A 23,957-nucleotide genomic window follows, 5' to 3' on the forward strand; every position below is an offset into this window, starting at 1 on the left:
CCTGTGTGTTTCTAAATATTTTGGTGTGTATGCAACATGACAGAATGTGAGTTTGCACTGAAAAGACAAAAAAACAGGAAGAGGAAGAAACATCCCACATCCCCTCCTTCCTCTGCATCTCCCCCCTCCTCCAATCCTGTCAACTTCTATTATGCTCAGAAAGCAACCAGGTGAGTCATAATATTTAACCAATATTGGGGGAAGGGAGAGGTTTTAATTAATTTCATTACACATTAACAAAGTCCAGCTCATGACTCAGTGGAAGTCTATACAGTCATTTGCAGACAGATGGGAGCTTACCCTCTCTGTCCTCTGAGCTTCCTGGATGAGGTGAAGATGCATTAACACAGCTTATTAGCTGTTTTGCAGTGCTGCTTGAAGTGTAATTCCACTGTAAAATAGCCACGCAACCCAGAGATTAAAGTTGGGTTGGGCTTAGTCAATTCATATTTGAGGCATTGGGTTTTTTTCACTTCTAGCCACAGAAAAAAATAAATGAAAATAGGAAGCATACCTGGAGGTGTAATTTAAAGCACCAGAGAAACAGCCCTGGTGTACCGTACAATCAGGTGTCATCTGGTATCATTCAGCTGGGGTCAGAGATGGCATGAACTCTGCTTCTGGTGCAGAAAAGGAATAAAGTCTAGGTACTAAAAGGGCAGAGGCAACTGATATTACTCCATATCTTCATGTCAGGAAAGGAATAGATCACAGTCAGAGCAGAGAACTGGAGAAGAGATTCTGCCCTCTGAATACACCCCTTATTTGTGTCATATTGGACATCCTTACCTAAAGGTGATCTTGGTCCACTGATTCCAGCCTTTATTCTAATTCTCGGTTTTGTCTGGAATTTTTGTTATTTTTTGAGTTAGTTTGTTGGGTTTGGGGTTTTTAATTTCTTTCTTTTTTCTTTTCTTTCTAAACTTGTGCCAAAAGAAAAAGAGCAAAAGATCTATTTCCAGCAAGGCCATCCTGTGAAGAGCAGCCCTTATACCTATACTCAAAGTTTCTTAGAGGTGCCAGGTGAAGGTTACCTCAGTTTTCCTTTCTCATGGTAAGAAATGTTTATACAGCACACATGCAGCTGAACCCCGGTTTGCAAGAAGGAATTAGACTGACATCATACCGGGATGTAAACAGCGGCAAGGACAGCTTGCAATTTTTTTGTGACTAGGCACAGGGGCTGGCCTAAAAGTTTTGGCAGTAAAAAGTTTTCAGGTGTATGGTCTGCTCTTCCCCTTTTAAGTATTTGTAGGTAAATGAGCACTGAACTGAGATTTCTGTTACTGTTTCTACATCTTACCTAATATTTCAATGTCTTTTATTGCATGAACAAGCCCAAGGCCAGGCTAAGCATTTTTAGAGCTCTGCATTATTTCGGTTAAACTCTCAGCCCCAAAAAATACAGGAACAGGCAGTGGAGTCCAGCTTCCCAGTTCAATTTCATGCCAGGAGTTGTATTGAAATAAATTAATAAAATAAAATAAACCAAAACAGAAAAAAATATAATAAAATAAAATACAAAATTAAATAATATAATAAAACATAAATAAAATAAAATAAAATAAAATAAAATAAAATAAAATAAAATAAAATAAAATAAAATAAAATAAAATAAAATAAAATAAAATAAAATAAAATAAAGTAAAGTAAAGTAAAATAAAATAGTTATGTTTAAAGATTCCTCTCTCGCTGTCTTGGTTCTGGGCTGTCAGAGAAAGGAGGAAGGGGCATGGCTTCAGACCTGTCTAACCCTTTGACCCCAGACAGCTGCAAAATCTCTGCAGTTCCTCTCTGAGACATCCCAGAGCAGCAGTCAGACTAAGGGAGCAGAAAGAAACAGGACTAGTCATCTGCACTGCCAGTTTAGGGCTGAACCAGATGGGTGGTGGGCTTCACTTCTCCAGGTTGGAAGTTTTCCATTTGCTCCTTCGCTTGGCAGATCAAGCAAGAAGCATTGCAGAGACAGTGCTTCAGGGAAATATCTCTCAGGGTCCTCCTGAGTCAGGAAAGTGTGTACACATAGCATTTTCCAGGGCAGTGCCCTGAGGTGTGACCTATTCAGCAGTCAAACCCCTCTGCTGTAGGTCTCTAAGACTGCTGTGTGCTCCCTAACCTGATACTTGGGAGACCTGGAGGCTCTTGTTTAGGAAAAAGGGCATAATGAGGATGAATGAATAAAGCCAAAGACACATAAAGAGCAAGGGATCATGAAAGATACTGTGACCTCAGAAGTCACCATCTGTATTTATTTTTGGTTTTAAACCAGCTTTGGGTACCTTCAGTATGTCACAGAGCACTAAAGGCAATTAAGTCCTTCCCTGCTTCCCCACCCTGTTGCACAGCCTGCTCCCTCTGTCCTTTGTGCGTACCAACCAGCTCCTCTGTTCCGTTTTCCTACACATCACACCCCCATATGATGCTGCACGCAGTACAAACAGCAGCGGTGCACTAAGCCAAACATACCTTGTCAAGTGAGTGCCATTACAATGTAAGGATTGATTTGCTGGTGGAGGGCTTGCATATTAGCAGACACAGAAGCAACAGCCAGGGTTAACAGGTTTCGACATGGAGAATTTATTAAGAGCACAACAATAAAAGGGCAATCCTGTTGCTGCTTCTTAGATTCCAGCTACTGCAGATTTGGGTTGACCTCAAAAGTTCCTGGGATAGGACAAGGAGAGGGTTACATTTATACAGGCTTTCCCCTTGGTCCCTGCACTTCTTCCAGGCAAGTGCTTCCAGCAGGTAGCTGTCTCTTTGAATATTAACATTCACACCCCCTCATTTTTGTTGTCAGCTGGGGCCTCTAGCAACCCGCCTCTGGTGATAACCTTGTCAGTTCTCCCTGGTTATGCTGGGAGGGTTGTTTTTTGAATAAGAGCCGCAGTGACATCCCAAATTTTGTGGAAAATGCTGCTGGTGACGCACAAGTGGCATCCACTTCTCCCCTGCCAAATATGTCTGGAACCAGTGCCAAAATCTTGAGCTTTGAAGAAACACTACTTTCTAGATAAGACATTGAATAATTACTTGTGTTAGCGATAGGTTTTCTGGCTCTGGCAAAAGTAGAACGGAATTAGGCACTCGACCAGCAATGGATGCAAAGCTGACTTGAGATCTCTTCCACATATTCCAAACCTCTCAGCACAGGCTGTCTTTGTTTCTCCCTTTTCAGAAATAAATGGAAGTTCACTTGAGTATTTGACGGAGTTTGCATCAGGTGTTGTCTAACGGTCTCATATTGGATATTGACAGTACCTTTGTGAGGAGATGGATTGAATTGACATGACAGATCATTTGCAGCCCTAATATCTATGATTCTGGAAGACCTCTTACTGTTAAGTGGAAGCTAAATTGACTCAACACTGGGAGAATAAAAAGATATATTATTCTTTTAATTGCTATTTTTTGGAAAGGAAAAATAGGATCTTGAATTATTTTTTTTCCCCTTTTAATTTTGAAAAAGCACATGACCTTTGAATTCCACAGGGCCTCATGGCTCTGGGGAAATATTTCCAAATGTATATATTGTTTTAAACCAAAACCACAAATTTAAAATGTTGATTGATATTGTCAGAAATGCTACTTCTTAGGAATGTACAGGATTAATAAACATTTTATTTTCTGTTTGTCTCCTTAGGAATAGAAAGCCTTCATATTAATGCCGAAGTGGTAAAGGAGGTAGCATTTCTGTGACAGTGATCTTGATGCTGTAGGAGTGAAATATTGTAATCTAAGACGTAAACTGAAGAAACAGGAACATTTTACCATTGGTGGCCAAAAGAGAAACTACATTTTTAAATGTAAAATCTCAATTTTAGTTGTTTTTGTTTGTTTGTTGTTTGTTTGTTGCTTTTTTGTGTTTTTGTGTGGTTGTTTGGGGTTTTTTGTTTTGTTTTGGGTTGGGTTGGGGTTTTTTTGTCATGGCTACACTAATTTCTTTGGGAATTCTGTACTTATTAGGTAGAAATCTCTCCCATAACTTTCATCTGTCCTCTTCATCTACCTGTGCACAAAGATGCTACATAGCCATGCCCTGTGCTCTGTGGATTAATATTTGTCACAGTCCATCTTAGAGAGGGCTTCAAATCAGAGCTGGGTTAAATAGCTTTATTCACTGTGATCTGATTCTGCAAAATATTCCAGACAGAGTAAACAATCTTCCTATTCCACAAAGTATTTAAACATGACTTACAATTTCATAGGTGCTCAAGACTCTTGAAGCTAAAGGCATGGCAGCACTTTTTTAAGCATAAGCATAAGCATAAGCATAACCTTAGGTACTTCATTGAATAGGCAGTGCAGAAGAATTGCCATGACAATGTAAGGCTTTGTGGAAACATTGAACACTTGACAGTCATTACTTTGTGAACAAATTGTAGGTCAGTCATGGGGATTAAAGGCTGTTTCAGAGATTATTATTTTTCTGCATATTTATTTATTTTTGTCATTTTTCTGAAAGCTCAAGCTAACTAGAGATCATTTAGCCTTCCAGGCCTGGGGGGACATATTTGTAGGACATCTCTTTCAAAATATTAAGAACAAAATTGAGTGGAATCATTTTAATGAAAGGGAAAAAAATAATTTCTGAGAAGAAGTAATGTTGAATGTTGAAAATTATAACAATCTTCATTATTGTGTTGAGTTTCAGAATTAGTAACCCCTTTGTACATATTTGCCATTAAGAATGTTGTTTGTTCTTTAATTAGTTTCCTAAACACACAACAAACTAAATTGAATAAATCAAAATGACCCTTAAATTCCCAGAATTACAGCCTATTTAAATGGCCATAATAAGGTAATAATAATCCAAGCTAATCGTAGTTTTACTTCCCATACTCTATGACTTGCCATGTGATATGCGACATTACTAATTTTAGTGTGATTAGAAATTATTCCCATAGTTCAAGTTTAATACAGTATTGATGTTGTTATTAATATAGATTTGTCAGTAAAGATACAAAGCAAAACCAGTTCCACTTAATATCAGTTGACAAAGCCAAAACCACTAAAATAAAAAACAAACCAAAACAAAAAACCAAAAAAAAAATGCCAACACACCACTTTATAGCTTAATTCACATGGGGAGGAGGAAGTACAAGTGAAAAATAATGATTCAATTTCATTAAAGGTGTACTTAAACTGAATTAGAGAAGATAAAGGGGAAGAAATGATATACACAGCAAGGATATGTTATTACTGCATTTCTAGAATGAAAGCATGTACTTACTGCTCTTGCTCAGCACTTGTGATTGATGTTACACAATCAACCATTTTGCAGGTGTTAATCCAGTAAAATTTAGTGTACTTCTCTAGATTTATATCATCCACTCAAGAGCAGAAATTGATGCAGAGGTATCTGAGTCAATATGGTTACTTAGTCTACTAATTATCTGGAAAACCGTAGCAGTTCTGCATACTTTGTGTTTGTCCTGGGCTTTCCTGGCCCTTGGTCTAGCTAGTTTTGTTATGTGCTACATCTACAGAACACGCATCTATAAGCTGAAATGCAGCAGACACCATAATCTCTGGAAAATGAAGTTTTCAGTTGCTAGATCTTAGCTGAGCATGGTAGCTGGATGTAAAAGTTTGTGTCTCCTCTCCCATACTGACTTGAAGACAAACAAGTTAATGCAAAGCACAGATGGTTTGAGATAATGTTCTTGACTTTGCTCTGGATCAGAAGATAAATGAACACACATTCATTTACCAGTGCAGAAAAAGTAGTCATTGCACCAATTGTCAACTCTTACTTCCCCATTTCCTTTTCCTATTCCATCGACATTTAACTGTGTAGAAAGCAAAAGCTCCTCTGGAAGAACTGACTTTCCTGCAATTTCCTTATCCCTAAAGTATTCTGGGGACAGCAAGAGATATTGCCTAAGCAAGGGTGAGGAGCTTTAATTATCCTCCAAATTCAAGTCTAGTACAGCTAACATTGTAAGCATCCCTTACTTTACTAAAAGAAATATAGTCAGGTGTGTAAAGGCTCAAACGTGTGAACAAGAAGGAGTAATGAATGGTCCTGTGTCAGCTCATCTGGGACAACTCACGTGCATTTAGCCAGCAGCAAATATGAGGTAATGCACACTAAGCTTTTAAAGAAAGAATTTCCTCTACTTACCTTATATTCATCCTGGACTAAGAGCGTCTACATGGATTTGTTATCACAGTTTAGCTCACATTTTAACTAATTACATAAATAAATGATTTGTGCACCTGGCACACTAGGCCAGATGTTGTTCATATGCATAATAAAGAATCCTGTCTTGCCTGTAGAACTTGCTGTTTAAGCAAACAAGGCAAGGGTTAGTTGTTATTTCCTATTTTGCAGCAGAGGGAACAGAGACGCCATATAACTGGGAAGCTGACTTGTCCCAAGTAACACAACTAATCTGTGGGAAGACATAGGACTGAACTCAGATATCAAATAAGCTAGCTGTGAAATCATCTTTCTGATCAATAGGTATCTCTTCCTACCAGAGTAACTGCCTGTAGTATTTTTCTCACGCATATATCCCTGAGCCCATAGAAAGATTTCACTCCTGGATGCCTCACGACAGTGGTCTCTGAGATACATTGTTCAAATTCAGCTCAGGGATATAGCATTCAATGGTGTTTAGGGACCTTCTCTTGCAAATCATGGGACTTTTGTCAGAAGGGAAGGAAGGGTATTGCTAGCAGTGATCACAGCACAGCCCTCCTTATAGGTGTGCTGAGCACCTGCTAGGGAAGTACCTTAAGAACAACACTCTGAAGTGGCTCTACTCACATTCAAGCTTCTGCTTATGCAGAATTCAGAACTGAAGGAAAATGTCACAGAGGGACCTTGCGTTTATTGTACATATTAAAATACCACCTTAAACGTCCTCTGCAAAGATCACCAACAAAAGCCTTTTCCAGTAAGGAGAATCCAAGAAGCTTGATTTACAGCCCTCTGTGCTCAGCACTGTGCAAGATCCCCAGTTTACAAAACAACCTGTGCATTAATGTAATTTTTATTGATGCTCATGTAGATCACTAAATAAGCAGAAAAGGCATGGGAGTTGTGAGGAATGCCCAGTAGTAGTCAAGAATGTGTCATGTGACTTAGAAATTTTACTTAAGGCTGTTTGAATCTTCAACTTGTTTTGAAAAACTAAAATAAATAAATAAACACAATCTTACAGCAGCGTTTAAGAGCAATACCGGGACATGTCTGGGGATACCATGTCAATTAGGTTTGAACTAAAGGGAAATTCTTTGAACTGATATTGGGAGTGCAGCGAATTCAAAATAAATAATGAGCAATATTAAAAGACATTCATTTTTCTCCTTTTCCCACCCTAAGGCCACTTTTTTCCTTTACCCCCAATATGACAAGTTCCTTGTAAACATGCACACACGTAAAATACAGGCCAAGCTGCATACCATCTTAAACTTATGACTCCTTCAAAGACTACAAATAAAATTACATTCAAATTCCCTATACAAATATCCCATAGGCAGTCATGAACATTGTCACTACCCTATTAAAAAAGCACTGGAACAAATCTTTAGATGGGGTGTTTTTCCAGAGGGTTGGTTTTTTTGTGGATTTTTCCCCCCTTAACCGAATGTCTATTTGCATATAGGAACCTGCACTGATGAATTTTATACAGTAGAATAAAGAAAAAGAGAAGGGAATTAAATGGAGGAAGACAACATGGCCTAGTGAATAAAGCAACAGACTTGAGGGGATCAGGAGACCTAGATACTATTCCCAGCTCTTCCCTGCAGTGTGACTTTAGGCAAGTCTCTGAGCAAGCTTTCCCTCCCCACTTGGTTGTCTATTTATACTGTAGATTCTTTGGAGAAAGTACCATCCCTTGTTGCATGTTTATACAGCCCCAAGTGCAAAGGGGCTTTGTTCTCTGTTGGAAGATCCTACAAATAATAACTGGAAAAAAAACCTTAAAGATACACATATCAGAGATAATGTTAATCTACCTTTCTTCAGCCACAGTGTCTGCAGATGGTTCTGGATAATATACAGTATTTAGATCATAGAAAAAAATAAAATTATCCCCTGGCACACAGGTTTTAAGTGGCATAAGCTGTTCCAGGGCAGTGCACAAGAAACCTGGTCAAAACCTGGGCCATGGATAAAATAGGCTTGAATACGAGTAGAAGCACATGGAGTTTTATCTAGAGGTAAAATACATAGGAGTTCCAAGTGAAAAAACAAACAAACAAACAAACAAAAACAACAACAACAACAAAAAAAAACAAAACAAAACAAAAAAAAAAACCAAAACCAAACCCACAAAAAACCCAAAAAACCCCACACCACAAAAATTAAATACAGCACCCTTGTGTTCAAAAAGCACAGTATGGCTTCAAGAGTGGAATGGGTTTCTTCTCAGAAAAAGAGTTGGAGGGAAGGAGGGGACTAAGGAGGGGACTAAGGTCCCTTCTGTTTGCACCTCACTATGTACTGTGCTTGCTTTTGCCTCAGATAATGCAGTGGTAGCTGTGTTCTCGCTAGTACTTCATCCTTCCCTAAAGGAAATTACTATAGCCAGAGAGTGTGAAATTGTGTATTTTGTCCTCACAGAAAAGGCTGAAAACAAAAGGAGGAACCTTGAAAGTGCGATCTACATAACTCTGACATCCAGCACAAGGACTAGACTTTTCTGGCACAGTACTTCAGGCTGAAATGTGGGAGATTTCCTACACAGGACACAGTTGTGGATGTTCAGTTCTCCACCCAACTCTCTGAAAGTAAGTACAAGGTTTGAACTTCATGCTGCAGCACAGACAGAAAGTTAAGTAATCCTGAAATATGTAGTCACTTCTGACATCTACCTGTGTAGACATTTCTAGTTTTAAATTAAAGGTTAAGACTACATTGTAATTTAAGTACAGATCTGAGCTTATTCTTAATTCAGAGTTCAATCACCATTGACATAGTATTTTTTCTCATCTCAGTGGGAGTGGGGCACCTCAGTCTAAGGTTTGAAACTTGGATGGAGTGAACCCTAGATTATCTCAAACCCTAAAATCAGACTCGTGTATGCACCATGAACTCTGATCAGAGTAGATATGCATGCAACCCAACAGGGGAAATGGTTAGTGATCTCCTGCTTCAGTTACACATTCAGAAGTCTATGGGGTTGGATGGGATCCACCAGAGGGTACTGAGGAAGCTGGTGGAGAAGCTCACTGAGCCGCTCCTATTATTTCTTAACAGTTCTGACAAATTGGAGAGGTCCCAGCAGACTAGAGGTTAGCCAGTGCGACACCCATCTACAGGACAGGCAGGAAGAAGAATCTGGGGTACTACAGGCCTGTCAGCCTGACCTCGGTGCTGGGGAAGGTGATGGAGCAGAACATCCTCAGTGCCATCACATGGTACATGCAGGACAACTGGAGGATCAGGCCCAGCCAGCATGGGTTTATGAAAGTCAAGTCCTGCTTGACAAACCTGATCTTTCTACAACAAGGTGACCTGCCTAGTGGATGAGGGAAAGACTGTGGATGTTGTCTGCCTGGACCTTAGTAGTACCTTTGACACCATCTCCCACAGCATCTCCTGGGTAAACTGGCTGTTCATGGTTTGGACGTGTGTACTCTACGATGGGTGGAAAAGCTGGCTGGGTGGCTAAACCCAAAGAGCGGTAGTAAATGGAGTTGCATCCAACTGGCAGCTGGTCACAAGTGGTGTTCCTCAGGGCTTGGTGCTGGGGCCAGTCCGGTTTAATATCTTTATCAATGATCTGGGCAAGGGGATAGGGCGCACCCTCAGTAAGTTCGCAGATGACACCAAGTTGGGGGAAAGGGGGGTGTGGATGTGCTGGAGGGCAGGAGGCTCTGCAGGGGGGTCTGGGCAGGCTGGACCAATGGGCTGAGGCCAATTGTATGATGTTCAACCAGGCTCAGTGACGGGTCCTGCCCTTGGGTCACACCAGCCTCACACAGCACTACGGGCTTGGGGAAGTTTGGCTGGAAAACTGACCAAGTAGAAAAGACCTGGAGGTGCTGTTTTACATCCAGCAGAACATGAGCCAGCAGTGTGCCCAGGTGGCCAAGAAGGCCAACAGCATCCTGGCTTGTACCAGAAAAAGCATGACCAGCAGGACCAGGGCATGATGTTCCCCTGCACTGGGCACTGGCGAGGCCGCCCCTTGACTCCTGTGTTCAGGTCGGGCCCCTCACTGCCAGGGGGATGCAGAGAGACTGGAGTGTGTCTGGAGAAGGGCAATGAAGTTTGTGAAGGGGCTGGAGCACAAGTCTCACGAGTAGTGGCTGAGGGAACTCGGGTTGTTTAATCTGGAGAGGAGGGGGATGAGGGGGGACCTTATCGCTCTCTACAGCTACCTGAAAGGAGGGTGTAGACAGGTGAGGTCAGGTCTGTTCTCTCACGTAACAAGTGATAGACAAGAGGAAACAGGACCAGGTTGTGCCAGGAGAGGTTAGGTTGGATATTAGAAAAAATCTCTTCGCTGAAAGGGTGGTGAAACATTTGAACAGGCTGCCCAGGGATGTGGTGGAGTCACCGTCACTGGTGGTGTTTAATAAACACTTAGATGTGGTGCTTAGGGACATGGTTTAGTGGTAGACTTGGCAGTGCTGGGTTAACAGTTGGACTTGATTATCTGGAAGGTCTTTTCAACCCCAAATGATTCCATGATTCTATATGACAGCTTAGCCCCATATCAAGTATTACCATCTTCGCTCTTCTGAGGAGCAGCATGGATTTATCAACCTCGGGCTGCAGATTGGTGACAGCCAGTGTGTGTCAGAAAACAAAAGGGTCTTGAGACTTGATATATTTAACTCAGTGCTAATGCTGTATGTAGACATAGCCCAAGGGTCTCAGGTACTTATACTACTTTTACCAGTAATAATGAGCTCAGAAATCGCTAACCATCAAGCACTGAGTCCCTTCCTAGCTGGATTATGCAGCCTTTGCTGAAACTTAGGAACGACTGTGCTGGGTCGACCATGGTCAGCAAGTAAGCACCCATCCAGATTCTCACTCACCCCTGTGCCCAGCAGCATGGGGGAGAAAACACAAATAGTGAAAGCAAGGTAATTCATGGTTCAAGAGAGGGAAAGACGGGAAAACCAAATGATACAAAGGCAATTGCCACCTCTCACAATCAGACTGATGCCTTGCCAGTCTCCAAGCAACAGCTAGCTTGGAAGACAACCCACATACAGACTACAGCTTTTATTGCTGAGCATGACATTATATGGTATGGAATATCCCTTTGGTTAGTTTGGGTCAACTATCCCGACCGTGTCCTTCCCAGCTCCTTGCCGACCCCCAGCCTGCCTACTGCAAAGGGGCAGAGTGAGAAACAGAGAAAATCTTAACACAGAAGACACTGCTCAGCAACAGCTGAAACATCGGTATATTACCGACACTGTTTTAGTCACAATACAGAACACAGCGCTGTATGGGCTGGTGGGAAGAAAGTTATTTCCATCCCAGCCAGATCCAGTACGACAGCTGAAGTTCAATATCAGTTTGATATGTTTGCCCTCATCACCCATTCTCATCCTCACCCTTCAAATAACTTGTGTTTGAGAGGGGTTCAAATGCAATCTTGTGACTAACTCACAGTAAGTTTATTGTAATAGTTGAATTTCTTTGAGATGCTTTTAACACAAGTATAGTTCAGGAAAATACGTAAAAGAGTGACTTTCAGTCTAGGATCTAAAAATGTATTTCAGAAGAGTCAACAAAGTCTGAGGAAAATAAACTTGCATAAACTATACAAAAACCTACTCATGCATAAAAAAAGAAAAAAAAAGTTTCTGAAAATGGGGAGTAGGGAGTGGGAGAAATCCTGACTTCAGGAATATTTCAGGATCATGCTAATGATTAAAACTATTTCAAATTAGGATAAGACTTTCAGTTTAATGTCACAAAGAAAACAATCAAGGACATTAACAATGTAGATGCAGAAAAAGTTCTTACATTCCCAGTGAAGTCTCTTGTCAGCTTCATTTAAAATTATTTCTTTCCATCCTTTGACATATTTATTTGTCTTTGCAATTTTTTTTAATTTACTTGTTTCAAAGTTTTCTGCCTTCAATAACAGCTGGAATCCCAAAATGAAATTAAAACCATGTAGGTGCCAATATATATATTCAATAGATATGAGACTAAATTAAACTAATTGACATTTTATTAATATTCTGCTGTTTGTTCCCGCAGAGTTAAAACCGTACTCAAGATCCTATTATACGAAGATATACTCTGGACCATCTGGTAGCCAAACATTTCTGATTATAAATAAGTCATTTTTTGTTAATTATTTATTTGGGAGTTGTTGTTTATTATACAAAAATCTGGAAAGGGAGAATAAATAGGAAAATGTGCTGGGGTTTATATTATATCTTTCATAAGCAAAAACATTTTTTGCAGAAAAATCTGGTTGAGACAGGAGAGGACCCTGAATAGTCAGGTGAATTAGAAAGCAATTTCCAAAGTGATTCTTGTTTGCAGCCCTTTTGGCTTCACTTCGGTGTGAACATACAAGCACTTAGTCTTAGCAAAGAACACACTCAGAAGTAACAAATATTTAAGTGAAATTTAAAACTCTAAAAAGGAAGGAAATTATCTGTTCATCACAGAGATAACACAAGAAACAAGAGATACTTTATGAAAAAGAAAAAGAAGAGAAATCCATGAGAGAACGATAGTGATGTCCTGGGACTGTTTGTGAAGGGAAGCTGTAGGCTTTTCATCACTGGAGGTCTTCAAGAAGTTGTTAACATCTATCAGGAATGATGTGCATAGAATTGATCTTCTCTTAAGGAAGTAGACTTGAGTCCTTGAGGATGGACTGCTTGGTTTCTCAGCATATCTTCCAGCTGTGTTTTCTGCATTAGAGATTACACTCCATACATTATTGATAACTGGTATAATTTTTAAGTTTAGCCTTCAAGCAAAATCCTTAACACTATGAGACAGAAAAAAAGTCATGAAGTTTGGCTATTGATCTGTTTCAAAAGAAATTAGAAAGTAACTATGAAATATGCAAAGACCATAGTTCCTTGGTTCCATTTGAAACTCTGAATTATTTGTTTTTTCTGATGTCCTATATTCCCATCAACTTCCAAAATATCCATGCTAGAGGGATAGAAAAAAACCCCCTACAGTGTCGAAGAATCCTTAATGAATTAACCAGTAATTCATCACTGATCTCTGAAGCAAAGGTATATCTGTTTCTGAGCATTAGACAAAAACCTAGATCAACCACAACCACTCATGTACGGATGCTTTGATTCTAGATCCCTTGGATCTAGGTAAAGTCCTAGCTGACTGCAAAGGACCCAATAAGTTACAGGTTTAAAAAAAATGCCTAGTCATTGAAGCCAAGTCATTGAAGACACTTCTGAAGCAAAAGCACAAGCTATAATGATAAAACTGAAGAGGCAGAGACAGAAAGCTTAGCAGGAGTGCTGTAAAAATGATAAACTTCGAAAGATAATATTCCTCTCAGTGAGTAGGGATGGCAAGCAGACAGAAATAAAATTTCTTTAACAAAGGTTTCTATTCACTACTTGATAAAACAGACTGTCATAAATAACCCATGCTATCACTGACAATGCTCAACCACATAGACTAGAGGAAGAGAGTATCTGCTAGGTTGGTCACAGTCCCTTGTCAGGGTGGAGTTCTTCCCCTAGGCTGTTCTGGGCTTGTTCCGTCTCAGTTTGGAGCTCCCTAGATGAGAAGGATTTCATAGTATTGTTTGTCCAACTATTTTTAATGCCAGTGGAGCTTACTATCAGGAAATTACCTTTCTTACTCCAAATGAAAGCATTTTCTTTCACTTATTGTTGCATTGCTCATAGTTACGAATACAGGTGACTTCCTCTGCTATAGTGCAGCTACCATACAAAAAGTGCCTGATGAACTGCAGTGTTCTGTACTCTAGACGTACATACATCTAATCTAGATGCATGACTGAGGTTCCCAAACAATCCTGAAATATAACAATAATTAGCATTAATAAAATATTCATTAAAATAAGTGATCAAAAGTTTATAACGTAATGAAGTTTTCCCTCTGTTTTTATTATGTAGGATATCTTAGAAAACAGGATACTAGGATTAGTTAAAATGGGAAAGGGAAAGGGAAAAGGACAGGGAAAGGGAAAGGGAAAGGGAAAGGGAAAGGGAAAGGGAAAGGGAAAGGGAAAGGGAAAGGGAAAGGGAAAGGGAAAGGGAAAGGGAAAGGGAAAGGGAAAGGGAAAGGGAAAGGGAAAGGGAAAGGGAAAGGGAAAGGGAAAGGGAAAGGGAAAGGGAAAGGGAAAGGGAAAGGGAAAGGGAAAGAAGCCTGCTTGCTTTAGGGTTTTTTCCGTCTGATCTGACTTGTCACTGGGCTTTAGGGAAAAGCTATACTTTGGATGAGGGACAAAAAAATGTCTCACATCACTTTACTAGGCCTCCAGCTTCAACAGTCTTGTAACAGTCAAAGAAACCACTCATGGCAGCCATTAAAATCACTCTCCATTATAAACCTTTACACGGTTTGTAATGTAAGCAGGCTATCGTAGTCATGCAGTATAATCTTCTATAGAAACAGAATCAGCTCTTGAAGCTTTGAGTTAATTCTTCATGGAATTAGGATGGATATTAAACAAAGAAGAAGAAGGAGAACGAGAGAAAGGAGAAGGAAAGAAAAAGAAGGAAAAAATATCTTTTCAAGTTACCAGCACATCAGCCACTATAATTTTATTTTTAATGTTTTTGTGGTTTTTTCCTTTAAATCTCTTACTGTTCAAGTGGTAGCCACTGGATATTGTCATTCCTGTGTTTGTTAAATTGAAGAATCATCTATTCCCATCTTTCATGTGAACATTTACAGATTTAGTTTTATTATTCTTCCTAGTATCATCTAAAATTATTCATTATTTCCTATGGAGTTTGAAAATAAATAAAAATTCTGGTGCAGATTGGAATAAGCAGGGGACTACAAACATGGAGCAGTTTAGGGACAATATGGATTGTTAATGTGAGGACTGGGAAACTTGGCAGAGAGTTATATCTGTCCTCCCCAGAAGGTGAAAAGGGGAATGGCTGGTATGTACATTTTCCCTGGGAAGAAGTAAAGGACAAGGGAGGAAAGCAGGAATGAGGGAACAGAGATTTGGAGTCATCTGAGTGGCAGGCACAGAACATCCCTGCTTGAGAGGGAAAATAGAAGAAAATGAGATGTAAGAGTGGAGAATAAGGGACACACAGAGACCCTGATGCCAGGAAGAAATAAAAAGAGTACCATGTACTAAAAGAGAAAGAGGAGCTGGTGCAGTGCAATGGACTGAGCCAACAGGAGACATACCAAATGCAATGCTGACCCCAATGGTGGAAACACCCCAGCAGGCAGAAGTGAGTTGTATGAACCACGAAAAGAAAAAGATCCTGAATAAAGGAGAGTTTGTGGAAAATCTCATTGGTTTGCACCATCACATGTTCCAAAAGCTTTTTAGAGCAGTCTGACAACCAGCTAACCCATTTCAAGGTGTGGGTGGGTGGGTGTAAAATAAGCTGCTAGCCCTTCATGTACAAAGCGCAGAACTGGGGACAGCCAGTATTGCAGATGTCCCCCAAACAGCTTGGGACAAAGTGACCTGCTCTACATCCACCAGCCTAGGAGCTTTTTTAGATAACATTTCTGCCTATTTTCTCACATATTTTTTTCAATTTTTGTACTAGATCTACAAGTCCAGCCAATATCACAGGGAGGTATTGTTCAGGATCTAGGAGTGTTACTCTTCTCACACAGACGGCAGGGCTGGTTCTGCTTCTCCCTACAGAGCTAAGAAACTAATTTGCATGATGTTGAAAAGGAGAATCCTTTTTTGATGGCTTTTCCCTGGAATGCTTTATGTGTAGAGCTGTGTTCATTCCCTCCATGGTGGTGATTATTCAGGAAGTCTGAGCTACTAACTGTGCCTAAGTGTTTACATTTCAATATTTTATTAAATGGTCACTTAATATTATCCACTCAGTATAACAAGAACCAACTATAAGACGCCCTTAAGACTAGGAGAGGTAAATGCACAAAAGGCTGCACTCCTTTCTTTAGGACAAAGTCTAACCATTAATGTGCATAAATAGGAATGGATCAGTTACGTTATACCAGCCTTGGAGTAAAAACAAAGGTAACCTTCCTGCTTCAGCACAGCTGAAGGATAATGTCACTAGGTTTTGGGTCTGGCAGTTTTGAGCAATGCTGCTGCTAACCAAAAGAAAGAGAAGTAGCAGACAGGATTTGTTTCACCAAATTTGTATTTTGCTGACCTGTTAACATAGCGAGCAGCTCACTGCATTACTGGTGTATTTTGGTGTGATCATGGTTACAGGCAGCCAAGAGGGGCTATGTGTTTCAGTGTTTCAAACACTGTACAAGGCCAAACACATTTCTGTTGCTTGCCTTCAGATGTCTAATAGTTCAGTTCATAGATTTCCTTATGTCTGAGATGTGTGCAATGCCACATATCCTGTGGGTCCAACCATTGGTGGCAATATGTATTTTAGAATCCCTAATGCTCATTTCTCCTAATCTCATCTGTGTCAACATGAAGAACTGTGCCTGTTCTTAATAGGGCTGGACTGGACTGGTGAGCTATTTTATGCTTTCAAAGAGCTGTGTGCATAGTGGGTGTCATTACAAAGACTGTTACGTTTGATCATACAGAATAAGAAATAGTGACCAGAGCTAGACTGAAAACCTGGCCCTATCACTTCAAAGGAAAAAAGAAGAAAAGAAAAATAAAGTTACCTTCAGAGCAGCTTTTGTACCTGCACATACTAAGGTTAATCAAATCTTACACTTCAGAGTATATGGTTGATTAACTTGTGTGTCTGGAAGCACTTCCCCTTATTTGCGATTCTTCTCTTAGTTACAGAAAGAACAGAGTTCATGTTGGTTCCAGGATATTTTTGTTATTTTTTTTTATTATTATTATTATTCACTTGCCACAAAAACTGTGAAAACTACTGGTAGTACTGAGAAGTGCTCTATGCAGAATAGCTCTATTTTAACAAAGACACTGGGAAGCCTGCAAGTTTTGATATGTATTAGAAGGTAAAATTCTTTTCCCCTTATTATTATGAAGTCCCTGTGTTCTTATGAAGCTTTATAACTGAAAATGGGTTATTCTTTTATGAACCCTTGAGGTAGAGCTGTTCTTTCCCTCCTTCAAACTATGGAATGTGAATATTAACATGTCTTTGCATTGCTATTTAACCCATGCAGAAACTAAACTGAGGCAAGTGTTGGGTATTTTGTTTTCTTTGGGTTTTTAACCCTCCTATTTAAGTAGGAACAGCCAGAAGGAAATCTGGGTTCTCAGGACGCCCAGTCCTGGGCTTTCTTCCCTCCTTCCTCCTCCTCTCTTTCTCTCATTTCCATGTGAGACCCTCTTTTTGTTAATCTTCAAAGTTCTGTGTTAACCTATCTATTCATTTTGGCATTCATTTCTGTTCTTCTTAGTTATTTTGACTTGCACATTCTGAGACGCACAATTTTGTCCATTCAGCATAGCTCTATCAACTTCATTAGTGTTCTGGCAATTTACCCGTGATAAAGACTTGGCCATGGGGCCTGTAAGAATTTGTGATGGTGATGGAACTACAGACATTTATAATTTCATGAAGAGTTTAAGGCACAGGTGATTTGCAACGTAATTATTAGGAATATAAGCACCTGTGTGCATGCCCAGCCTTCACAACAGTCAGAGGGGTGAGGCAGGTACCCAAGCTGCCCATCACATCAACATGTCATTCAGCACTGTTGGCAAGGGACAGTCTGTTGACAGCACTCACTTCGTCACTCTCCTTCTCATGCTGTGACCTGGGTCTGGCCTGCTTCAGGTGATTCAGGTTTTGAAGATTTTGGGAAGTGGATTTTTCACTAAAAAAATAGTATCAGACAGGAGGCTGGGTTGTAACATAACCTTAAAAACAAAATAGGCAAAACTCTAACCTTGATTTGATGGAAAGTGAAGTTCATGTGTCAGAGAGAGTATTAGGACATGTGTATTTTATAGCTACAGATATCAAGGAATCTGGTATTGTACCATGGATTAATTATTCTGCCCTGATAGTCTTGGGAAAAGAAACGTATTCTGGCTTTCTGCAGACCACTGTATGTTTAGGCAAGGTATTGTTTTCCTCACTCACATAAATTTCCTTATTAAGAGTCTTGAAGAAAGCAAGTTTTAGGTAATGTCTGACCCTTGTCATTTGCTTCCTATCTGCTTAATAAGCTTAATAATGTCACTCTGCAAAGGCCAAATACTACTGAATTTAGAGGCAGTTTTGGCAAAAGATTGCTAGACTTGCACCTTAAACTACTCACCTCAAATCACATCTATATACAATATATATATATAATATATAATAAATATATAATAAATCAAATACAGATCTAAAAGACCTGTAGGCTGAAGTGATATTTTTGCATAAAAATTACACGGGTCTGGTTGCTGCTGGAATGTGTTGCCATCACAAACAAACAAAAAACCCACATTCATTACCTGTATATTTCTTGATGAAGTACCGAGCAAAAAAAAAAAAAAAAAAAAAAAAAAACCAAAAAAAAAACCCCCACAAAACAAAAAAAATCCTGAAATTGTGAAGAAAAGTAGTCAATGAAAAGTAGCTACTCAGACTGCAATACATCTGATCTTCTCAGGCTGAACTTACTGCTTTGATAAAAAATGTATATGGATCATAGGGTTTTTTCTGGTCATAGATGGTCATGATTTTAAAGGTTTACTCTTATACCTTGTGGAAAAGAAAACAACTATTTCATCTAACTTGTACAAAGCAGCGCAGAGAACCTTTTTAGTTCATTTTCCTTAGTAAAAATGTCAATTGTAATTCTGCCCATTATGAATGATAGGTTTATTTGGAATGAAGAATTTTCCTTAATTAAATTGCAATTCCTGGTTTCACTATGTTTGTATTTTTATTGCAGTGAAAAGAACAGCAGTTCACTCTCAACTTATGTGTCAACTTGCAACAATTTCTCAGCTACCAGAAAGAAGATGAAACTTGGTGGAGCATAGACATTTATTTTATGTTACACTGAATTTTCAGAATAGCTTTTTTGTATTTATTTATAATGTGTATCAGCACTCTAATGCTAATTTGATCTCTTTGAAAAAAATGTGTCATCAGGCTTGTAATGAATGACAGATTGGGAAACAGGGAATTGATAATGTTTTGCCATTTCAATACAGTCTGAAATTCTAGTTTAGATCCACACTTAGGAATTATTTATATCCTCTTATGTCATATCAATTTAAATAATATTCCACTCATTGAGGCATAAAGAATAATGTTAATATTAACGTTTCTATTTAAAATTTGTTAATTGCACATGAAGGGGTTATATCTGCTGCATTCAGGGTTTTTTAAATTTAATTTTATTGTATTAGAAAATCTATGAGGTTAAATCTGCAGAAATTATTGCTTTTAAATGTTGTATAATAAGAATCTTGCTGCTGTTATGAGCACTGAAAAATGTGCCTTCATCTCAAATAAGCCTTGTTAAAGCTACAGTTCTGGAACTGCCAGGATTTAATACTAAATTTGGGCCTGATCCAGCTCAGCTTTACTCATGTGAGTAGCTTGGTCTCCTCTGATGAAATCTGTGCCTGAGCAGGGGTTACTGCAGATGTCTCTGCAAAGTTATAGACCTGGGGAAAGGCTGGAAATGGGGAAGAGAAAGGGGTGAATGTACAATCTCCACCTGTTTAGGCTATAGCTCCCCAAAGTATTATGTCTCTGACACACTCCTTTTAGAGGTGACCTTGGTCAGGGATGGGATAACAACTAAAGGCTCTGCCAAGGTGCTGAAGGAGGCTGAAGGCATATTTTGTCCCTTCTCCACACACCTGGATCAGGTAGACAGTATCACAGGCTTGCCAGAGGGGCAAGGACTTGGCAGCTCCACACAGGGAAGAGGATGCTCCTCTGCCCTCCAGCCACTCTCATCTCCTGCTCCAAGCTGCTAAGGGCCAAACTCTGGGAAGGGCATTGTCAGTAATCGTTTGCTTGATTAGACCCCTTAGGGGAAGTCACCAATAGTGGTTTGTTCCCCTGGGAAAGAAAAATACTAAAGCAAATATGAGCCTATTGACTACTGAATTCATGTGGAAAACACTCATAGACTTTGACCTCAGCAGGAAATGACCCAACATTACTTTAAAACATATGGACTTAAGTGAGTGACAATTTGCTGCTTGTAACACCAAACAGCAAATGAAATTATCTTTCTTTTTGCTCTAAGCACAGATACTGAGCCTGATCATCTTCCCACTTTCATACATTTCATACAGTGACATATATCTGGAGGAAAGCCCTTGCTAACAGCAGGATCACATCGTCAGTGAACTAATGAGAGAGCAGAATCAGTCTAATTTTTTTTGTGACTAATAATTTAAAAATGCAGAAGCTGAAACATTTCAGATTCACAGTGGACAGGTCCACCTTCTGCCAATGTGTGCTTTTAATTTCTAGCCCTAGATGAATCTGAGAAAGTTTAATACTCCATTTTAGATAAGCATCAAAAAGTAGGATTCTTATTCTAATTTGAAGCTCTTGAGTTTGAGCCATCTGGCTGGGAATCTTCGCAGAGCAACCTACCACATCACATTAGTTTTGTGTCCTAATTGGTGCCATGAAAAGAAACAATAATCAATTAAGTTGTCAATTAACTAACAAAAATAATCCTCAGTTTGCAGAGGTATTTTCTTAAAACATGAAGTGGGAACTTTTCTATAATTTCAAAGCAATATACACATTTTTGTGTATACATGTGTATATGCATATAAACACATACATATATGATTTAAGGTTCTTCTTAACATTATTGCAGTTATTTCACTCCATCTTTAGCAATCCTTTGGAAGGACTGCTACTGAGCTCCAACGATGATGCTGATAGCTGAGAGGCATTCGTTTCACACTGGCTAATTAAGCGTGTGAAGGCCATATAAAGGATCGGTTCTATCAGCACACACTCACCATGAACAGCCTGTCCCCTGCAGGGTTAAGAAGAAGACATTAAATGATCACCTGTCCCAAACACCAAATGACAGTTTCAAGGTAGTAAATGAAGCCTGGGGTTACTAAGGGATAAACTTCAGTTTTAGCTTTGCAATGAAAGGAAGGAAACAGTTGAGGAAAATCACCTTCTAAGAGCTTGGAGAAGTCTAAACAGAATTTTGCATTGCCCCTTTTCATGTCTTTACCAGGGATGCTCCTTGGGAGAAATTCTCATTTCGATGAATGTTCAGGCTATGCAAATCTTGAGCTCACAGCTGACACCCCTTGCAATCCCCGCCTGCCCTCCTCTAGGGATGAATTACCCCTCTGGTACAAATTACACATGCACACCAGATGGGGTGAACTGAATGCTCTAACTAGAAACAGAGGGAGGATGATCTTGTGTTTAATATGAAAGTCAGGGACTCAAGAGACTTTGATTCTATTCCTGGCTCTGTCTCAGACCTTGTATAACTTTGGGTGACTTGTTTAATCGTTCTGCCTTGGTTCTTCTCATCTATAAAATGGGAATGGTAATATTGTACTACGTTGTCAGGGTGTTACAAAACTAAATGACTGCTTATAAGATGTACTGCAATCCATAGCTGAAAAAGAATGCAGACAGGCCATTTGTTACTGCTAATAATAATTTTGGGCAGGAACTTTAACCTTCTTTATGTCATCTAAAAATATATGTATATTCAGACTTATGATTTTTTTTTTTTTTTAGGGGTGCTTTGGGGTAATTTCTCTCTAGGAAACAAAATAACAAAGTAAAGGTGTGAGTATATCTAGGTGCATAAGTGCATGGTTGTGCATAGAAATATATACAAAGAAATACTAGTAGATTAACTTTAAAAATGTAGGTAGGGTAGAGGAGGGAAGAATTGTTTTGTGGTACTCAGAGTTATTTTTCTCTTCAAACATTACAAAAAAAAATCAACAAAACAAGGACAAGAAGACTTTATCTTCTGGAATATTTTGTTTGTCATGGTAGCATGCTTTTTGCCTTTTGAAATCTATACTATAGTTCAGTTCCAGAAAGAAACATCCTACTGATCAAGTGAGGATATTCCACACACATACAACCACACACATACCCCCTTTTAAAAAGAATGTCTCAGCAAAGTATTTGACTGTTTCAGCATATTTGTCATCTCGTACTTTCAGAGAGGCCCATTGACCAAATATTTTGCTAGATTCGTTCCCCCCCACCCGGTTCCCACACTACTGCTTCTGAGTTGATTAGAGAATTTAGACCCTAAAAATATCTTTCTGCCCTGATGGAAGGAAATGAGCAGGTTGACTAACGTGTAATGATTGTGTTCTGGTATCATGAATGACAGCTTTCTAAGCATCTCTCTGGATTACAATGCCACTTTGGTGTTACATAGGATTTCCACACCAGAGGATCTCAAAGCGTTTTCTGGAAAGTAATAAATTAATTAACCCTAAGTATCCTGTCTTGTCTCTGCTGGAGTCAAAAGAAAATTTTTTTCACTGATCTCAATGGCAGTTGGAGGTCGGGCTGTATGATTAGTACTCTTGTAATTTGTCCACTGCCAACTCTCTCCAGAACAAAGAAGCAACACAGCTCTCTCTTTCATAGACTCCACCGTCTAACAGCCTTATCCAGGTAACTTTCTGCATACTGATCTGCTCCTGAATTCAGTAAGACACCTCAGAGGGAGGCCTAGCAGGATCTGGCCCTGCGCAATCAAATGCCCTCTTTGATTCGCTCTTGTTGGTAAAGTTTCGATTATCAAATATTCTGATACAAATTCTCGCCTGGATTGAAAAGTGATTTATTTTAATGGAACAGTATCAAGGCCCCCTTTTGTTCCTCCCCCCGTACACCTAGGAAAGAAAGGACATCCTTTTTCTCCCTCAATGAGCCTGCAAATCACTATTCCCCCTGGAGTCTGAATATCTATTCAAAAAAAGTAGCTAACTCAGAATCTGTTCTCATCTTCTCGTTCCTATAATTAAAGTTTTAAATCCTCAGCTGTAGAGGTCAAATAGCACATGTAGAACATTTGCACTTCAGCTTACTGACTTTCAGCACAGGGCCAAATCCTTAAGTTTTTATGCATTCAATGGAGTCAATGGACAGAATTTTTCCCTGAGTTAGGGCCAGATTCAGCATATTCCCATTTTGAAGACCAATAAACTAAGGCACAGAATTATTAGGCACCTAGCCATGGCACAAGAATGAACTGTCTAGACAGGCCCTTTGAAACATTTGGGTGTCAAATCTGGAGTTTCAAGTATTAAAACCACCATCATTGTTACCGAACTGATGTGTGCGAAGGTGAAATAATTCACTTTGTGGCAGGAAAAAAAAACGTGACAATAAACCTGGGTTTACTTTGTTGATTCTACCAAAAATTTTTGGTCCCAATGAACTTGGTTACTTGTCTGGTACTTTAGACTCCCAGTATGAAGCTGGATAAAAAATGGACCTCCATACCTATTTGCTGAAGACAGGCTCCTCAAGACAAAATGAACAGAATGCCATTTATATGCATGTGCACGTACATATATACAGATGTATTCTTATGGTCACAGAGAGGACTGGAATGTATGAATTTACATGCTTGAGTTAGTTCAGCAAATTGTGCTCCACTCATGCTTGCCCAGGTGTGCAGCCTGCAGATTAGGAGTCCACCATGTGATTGGAACACGGTAGGGTCTTGTGCGTAAAACTTCTGCAGCCACCCATCAGCTACAGTGGAGAGTCAGTTAGTTCTTTGCATCCTCTGCCTAACACCTCTGTGGACCCTAAAATGTGAAAAAGTTGTTTGGTTTAGTTTTGGGTTTTGTGGGTTTTGGGTTTAGTTTTGGGTTTTGTGGGTTTTGGGTTTAGTTTTGGGTTTTGTGGGTTTTGTTGTTTTTTTTTTTTGTTGGTTTGTT

The 23,957-nt window shown here is 39.4% G+C and overlaps 1 long non-coding RNA gene across 2 annotated transcripts; it reads left to right on the forward strand.

The window, feature by feature from the left end:
- Nucleotides 1-65: 65 nt before the first annotated feature.
- On the forward strand, nucleotides 66-21,754 carry LOC114015279 (uncharacterized). Of its 2 annotated transcripts, XR_003559114.2 has the most exons (4): nucleotides 66-170; nucleotides 8,579-8,745; nucleotides 12,191-12,244; nucleotides 18,971-21,754. It is a non-coding gene; the product is annotated as an uncharacterized LOC114015279 (long non-coding RNA). The 2 variants fall into 2 exon arrangements; XR_003559115.2 differs by lacking the exon at nucleotides 12,191-12,244.
- Nucleotides 21,755-23,957: the final 2,203 nt, after the last annotated feature.

The sequence above is a fragment of the Falco cherrug genome, chromosome Z (assembly GCF_023634085.1).
Source record: "Falco cherrug isolate bFalChe1 chromosome Z, bFalChe1.pri, whole genome shotgun sequence".
NCBI classification, from domain to species: Eukaryota; Metazoa; Chordata; class Aves; order Falconiformes; family Falconidae; genus Falco; species Falco cherrug.